This window comes from Equus przewalskii, chromosome 2, assembly GCF_037783145.1.
Source record: "Equus przewalskii isolate Varuska chromosome 2, EquPr2, whole genome shotgun sequence".
NCBI classification, from domain to species: domain Eukaryota; kingdom Metazoa; phylum Chordata; class Mammalia; order Perissodactyla; family Equidae; genus Equus; species Equus przewalskii.
The window spans coordinates 79119898-79126024 of record NC_091832.1 but is presented as its reverse complement, the minus strand read 5'-3'; the positions used below and the strand labels follow the sequence as shown (position 1 = coordinate 79126024).

The window sequence follows — 6127 nt, the reverse complement described above, 5'->3', positions numbered from 1 at the left end:
CTGGGCTTGGACCTATTCCACTCACTAGCCATGCTGTGGAGACATCCCACATACAAAGTAGAGGAAGATTGGCATAGATGTTAGCTTAGGGCAAATCTTCCTCAGCAATAATAATAATAATAATGATGATAATAATAATAATAATTTATAAGGAAACAAGTGTGTGTGTGTGTATGATAATCTAAAACTCAAATTCCATGTAATAGCAACAAAGCACGTGTGTGCATTTGGCTAGGGGAGCAGGTGAAGAGAAAAGGGACCTGAGAGAATTCTAAAGTCCTTGTCTTAGACAGAAAACATAAATGTTGATAAGTATAGGTCTTAGTAAGTTGGCATATAGAACATACAGTTTTCATATCAGCAGAAAAATAATCAGTGTATCACAGAAGGTGGAAAAGGGAAAAAATAAAAGAGCTCCAATCTTTAGCTTCTCCCATTGTGTTAAATCCCTACTTCCTTCATTCGTAGCTTCATTATGCACAAATTGAGTTAACAATTGGACACACTCAATTTGTTTATTCCCTTGTCACTATTAGAGGCAATAATATAGTGACTTTAAATTATAGACCAATATGCCTACAACCTCATTAATTTAGCAATTAGTTTGCTGAACAATTGGCTCAATAAATTGTATTCTGAGACACTGCTGACAGGGATGGGTTGAGGCTTAATTCTGCGAGAATTTAAGAAAATTAGTAGTGTACCCAAGATTACAAGAGAAAATATTTAAATTACTTGAGACAGTTATTTTAAGAATCTCAACCACTTCTACAGCAGCTGTTTACTCACACCCATTTAATTGCAAATATGCTGAGGTGAAACGTGCATGTATTCACTAAATCTGTTCTCAAAAGAATTCTTTCAGTCATTATTTTATTGCTTAAGTTTCCATTTAAAATAATAAATATTTATTGTCAGTCTGGACATATAAAACATATGAATTTTTCTTAAATGAAGATAAAAGTTCCTTTCCCTCCTTTGATCTGAATTAGTGAGGTAAGTGTCTACTGTAAAGAGGAATCTAGTATTAAATCTTGACTAAGGGCAACACAATACTCTAGCTGACCTCATGTTAACCTAAGGTGACAAGGTACACCTGGTAGGTAAGCAGCTGACCCATCCATGGTGGTTCTAGTCATCAGAGTGAGTAGTATCTAAATTTCTTTTTTTTAAACTTATACTTACATATACTAGGACAGTGCATTCAGTCAGGATAAACGGTGTATAACTGAGTAACACGTTCCTTATTAAAATTAAATACAACACATATTTCTTTGGTTTAGTACTAGTGTTACCAAACCCAAAGTGGGTTAGCCTCCTGGCAAGTTACAATCAGACTCTCGATCAGAAGTAGTTGTCACACAAAGTAGAACTTATTTGCAGGAAATAGGAGGCCATATGGAATCATTTCCAAAGTCATGGCTGTCCTCCAACATGGCAAAGCAGGGGCCTTTTATTTTGGATGGGGAATGAATCTTCAAAAGGGAGAGGTGGGTGTTGGCTTGCGCAGGTTCAGTTGGAAAACATGCTTCCAAATACACTGCAGGTTACTGTGGTAATAAGGCCTAAGCTTCTCCCAGAGAGGAGATCTTAGCATTAAAAATGAGGCAAAGGTCATAGACTCCCACTCTTGTGGTGAGGCTTGGTCTGGTTCAGGGTGATTGGTGATTGCATCTCTTAAACAGTTAAATGCTTCGGAACCTCCATTTGAGTTCCTCTGGGCAATTAGTTGGTGACATTAGTATCTGATTTTTTATGGCAGATGAAGGGTTGTTTTACTGAGTGATTTATTTATATAACTGTCTAGGCCACTATGTACAGACAAAAGAAGGGAAGCTTTATTTCTTGGTCTCTTCTCCTTGGATAGCCTTGGCCTGGAGCGGCTCCTCAGGGCACTTGTGGGCTTCCTTGGGCTCTGCCCTGGGAGTCTCAGCCTGGTCAGCCAGGAGCTTCTTGCAGTCTCTGTCTGCGTTCAGCTTGTGATGTGTTCCTTGAGAATCCGTGTACTCTTGGACAGGCTCCCCATCACTTGCGGGTACAGGCTGTGATGCAGGTGGTGTCCATCTTAGATTGGCGGTGTCTTCTGGGCAGTGGGCACAGAATTCTCATCCAGGTTACCTTCTTGGACATTTGAGTAGCCTTTTGCTTACCTATGACCATTTACCTGCCCTTTTCCCTGCATCAAGCCTGGGAATGGACAGTCATAGGCTCATAGATGACCAGCCCATCTTTGATGGGCTTCTGATCTGCACATGGAAGCTGGCATTGGCTATTTCACTAGTTTCTCTGGGGTCCAATCTTATTCTTCTTGCCACAGTGGAGGATGCTGGAGATGAGCTTCTTCTGAAGCCTGGGCCTACTCATGGCTGCAGCCACAAGTGCTGAAAGAAAGATAAGTTATCTGATTTTTTTTCTCTTAAAAAATACGCTATCTTTTTTCTTTTCACAAAAGAATTATATTACCTGCTCATCGTAGCAAAACAAAATATTTCCTATAATCCTTCTGTTAATATTATATAAGAATATTTTACTTTTAACAAAAATGGGACTCTTCTTTTGCCATCAACATCATAGTAAAGAGTGTTTTCCATATCAAGAATATGCTTCCATAACAGAAATTTTAATGACTACAAAGCACTCCACCGTATGGATGTTTTACAGTTTATATAATCAATCCTTGAGTTTTAGACATTTTACTAGCTGTGCAACCTCTCTTTTTCTCATCTGTAAAATGAAGCCAATAAAATTGCCAACTTTAAGGGTTGTTATGAGAAGTAAAGAAATTAACCCATGCAAAGTCTTTAAAACACTGCTGATTGATATTCTGCTTTTAGACCATGGCCACCATCAAGGCAAAGATCTTGTCTTGCTTGTTCAGTATGTATTTCTAGGGTCTAACATCAACTTGGCACACAGGAAGTGTTCAATAAATGCAAATAGGAGTACATATTAGTTTTAGTAGTACTGCTGGTAGAACTCAATTCTCAATAAATATTTGTTGAATAAAGTAATTAACATTCTTTTACTTCTGTATTGATAGAGAACTACTTTTAAACAACTAAATATTCTAGCAAATCTTTAATAATATCAGAGTAAGACATTTTTGTTTTTAAATGCTAAAAGCTTTTTCATTGTCATCTAGAAATTCAGTGAGGCTAGTCTTATATTCATTGGAGCAGCATTTTTCCAACAATTGTTCAATGAGTGTTTGTCAGGTTATTAATAGACATTATATGAACCTGTTGGGTGATTAAATAAGTTTGTTAAACCTTGGGTATCTTTAACACAGGGCATCTCTGAACTTTTAATTAGCTACTGTGCACAGAGAATTTCTAAGAAAAGATATAGTAAATGATGTTTCTTGAATTAGTTTGATCACATAACTATTTTTTCATGGAGCATTTTCTGGTTCAATCATTGTACGGGATACAGTTTGGGAATTTAAAGATAATGCTTTTGAAATATAGGTATCTCCACTTTATAAATAAGAAGGCATACAGGGAGAAGCCTGGAGAGAGAAAAGGGATGAATATGAGGTGGATGCTATACTAGACACTTTACATTTAATATCTATGGTAGTCATTGATAGTGCTCAGCAAAAATGCAGGTGCCCACATTCTGGGTACCTAGGATTATACTGCCTAGACCCCTTTGTTGGCGGCACCTTGTGATCAGTTCCAGCTAATGACATGTCCTTGGAAAGGACATGTCAGTTTAGAATCTGGCATGTAATTGGTTGTGTGAGATCGTCCAGAGCTCTCCTTTCCCTCCGCCATGGCAATGTGCAACATAACAGCTTACTGTGCTCCATCAATCTGGGGTCCTGAGTAAAGAGCTGAGGAATGACTGCATAGGAGCAGAGCCACAGCTACTGTAGCTCAAGAAAGAATAAACTTTGTTATTTTAAGGTGAGATTTGTGGAATTGTTTAATTATTGCAGGATGACCTAGGCTTTTGTAACTGATACAGTATCTTATTTAATCTAGACAACCGACATACAAGGCAGGCAATACTGTTATAAATGTAATTGACTTAAAAATGGAGACTTCGGGAGGCTAAACAATTTGTGTCCAAATTTACATTGCCAGCATTTGAACTGTTTCATTCCAAAGCCCATTATATTCCCACCTTATCACTCTGACTAAAAAAGCTTTTGAAATACAACTCATTAGATTTCCTACTGTGCTTAGCAATCAGTAGGTGTTAGACAAAGTTTCATTGAACTATGTGGCTCATGCCCTTGAACTACTTGTTCGGTGATGCCTGGGGTTAGCGAAAGGATGGAATCCTCTACTGTGCCAGCTAAGTAAACTTCTAGAGGCTGAAGAGAAGGCTGGCTGGAAAATTTCCTTTGGGTTCTGCAGGAATTTAAGCTTCACTATAATTTCAAATCAAGGGATAAATAAACAGAGCAGCATAAATTGTACAAAAGCTAATTTTGGAGTCATATTTCCATCAGTTTCAAAATACTTTAGCTAGAAGTTCTCTAAATGCTGACATTATGAAAGTCATTCCACTCACATTTCAAAAATAAGCACGTACTCTAATTTTTCTCTTAGAAGCTGGGAGATGGAGATAATGTCTTTTCATATATTCGTAATTTGGGAAATCCTATAGGAATTATACTTTCCTTTCATTAGGTCACTTCAAGCATTCAAATTTGAGAGGAAAACAAACTGCCTTTAATTTTTAATCTTTTATTCATTCCTTAGTCCATTTGACAAATAATTATTAAGGGCACTGTGCTAGGCACTAGAGACAGAACAAGGAGTAAAACAGACAAAAATCTCTGCTTTCTTGGATCCTATATTTTAGTAGGGGAGACAGAAAATAGCAAGATCAATAAAATACAGAGAGTTAGATGGTGAGAAGCACTGTGGAGAGAGATACAACAGAGATAGATACTGCAGAGATAGATACAGCTCGTGCGTGCAATGTGGAAGAAGGATGCAATTTACATAATATGGCCTTGGAAGGTCTTACTGAGAAAGTGAAATTTGAATAAAGCCCTAAAGAAGATGTAATAGCCAGCCACTTGGCTATGTGTAGGAAGCACACTCCAGGATCATGGAATCGCAAGCGTAATGGCCCTGAGGCAGAAGTGTGCCTGACACAGTCAGAACAGTCAAGAAGTCAGTATAGCCAGAGTAAAGCGAAGGCAAGCATTTTTGTCTGTCTTGTTCACCGTGAATCCTCATCCCAGCAATTAGCATTGTGCCTAGCACATAGTAGGCACTCCATAAATGTATGTTGAATAAATGAACCAATCAACAGGCAGAGGGAATAAAGGGGATTCTAATTTTATCATGTGTGTATGTGTATGTGGTTTTTTTTAAATAAAAAAAATTAAGGCATATATGACCTGATGTAAACAGAAGTCAATTCTGAGTTGTGAGAAAGTATGTTGTACTTAATGATTTAAATGTCTAAAATTATAATAAGCAAACAAATAACGGACAAATCAAGAGATGACACCAAAGATCTCACATCCCGCATATGAAATGGCTACTGTAGGGCTTAGTATCTTTGCTGCTATCTCATGTCATACTACTCACCTGTGAGAGAGTTGGTATTACATCCCTTTTACAACTGTGGAAACTAGAGCTCAGAGAGGCTACATGAGTCAATCCAGGCTATGTACAACTGGGAAAGAGAAGAGCTGAAATGTGCCCATAGCTTCTCTGACTCTAGTTCCAGTGCTTTTTTTTTTTCTTTATACCATCCTGCATATAAGATATACATTAAAAAAAAGGCTTTTAATAAATATAAACTAGAAAATATATTTAACTATTTGTCACATCTAGTAAATAAGTAGTAAGAAAGAACAAACCTGTGTAAAATTTTAATATGATTTCATGCTATTAATATTTGTTCTTAAAGCAGTCATTTTGAATGTACATCTTATAGTCATTCTGCTGAACTCTTTCCTCCTATACCTCCAACTAACTACTCACCCGACCCTCTAAACCATACTACAGACTGACTCGATCTCCTATTTCCGCACAGAATTAAAACTCTCTATCTGTGTTACACAGCGCTCCTGGATGAACCGGAGAAGCAGTTCTCATCCAGTCTGGTTAGCCTGCCCCACATACACAGGGCAGTACTGAGGAAAACCTGAATGACT

The 6127-nt window shown here is 37.6% G+C and overlaps 1 pseudogene; it reads right to left on the bottom strand.

Moving 5' to 3' along the window:
* Window positions 1–1838: 1838 nt before the first annotated feature.
* On the bottom strand, window positions 1839–2364 carry LOC103553824 (large ribosomal subunit protein eL19-like; annotated as a pseudogene).
* Window positions 2365–6127: the final 3763 nt, after the last annotated feature.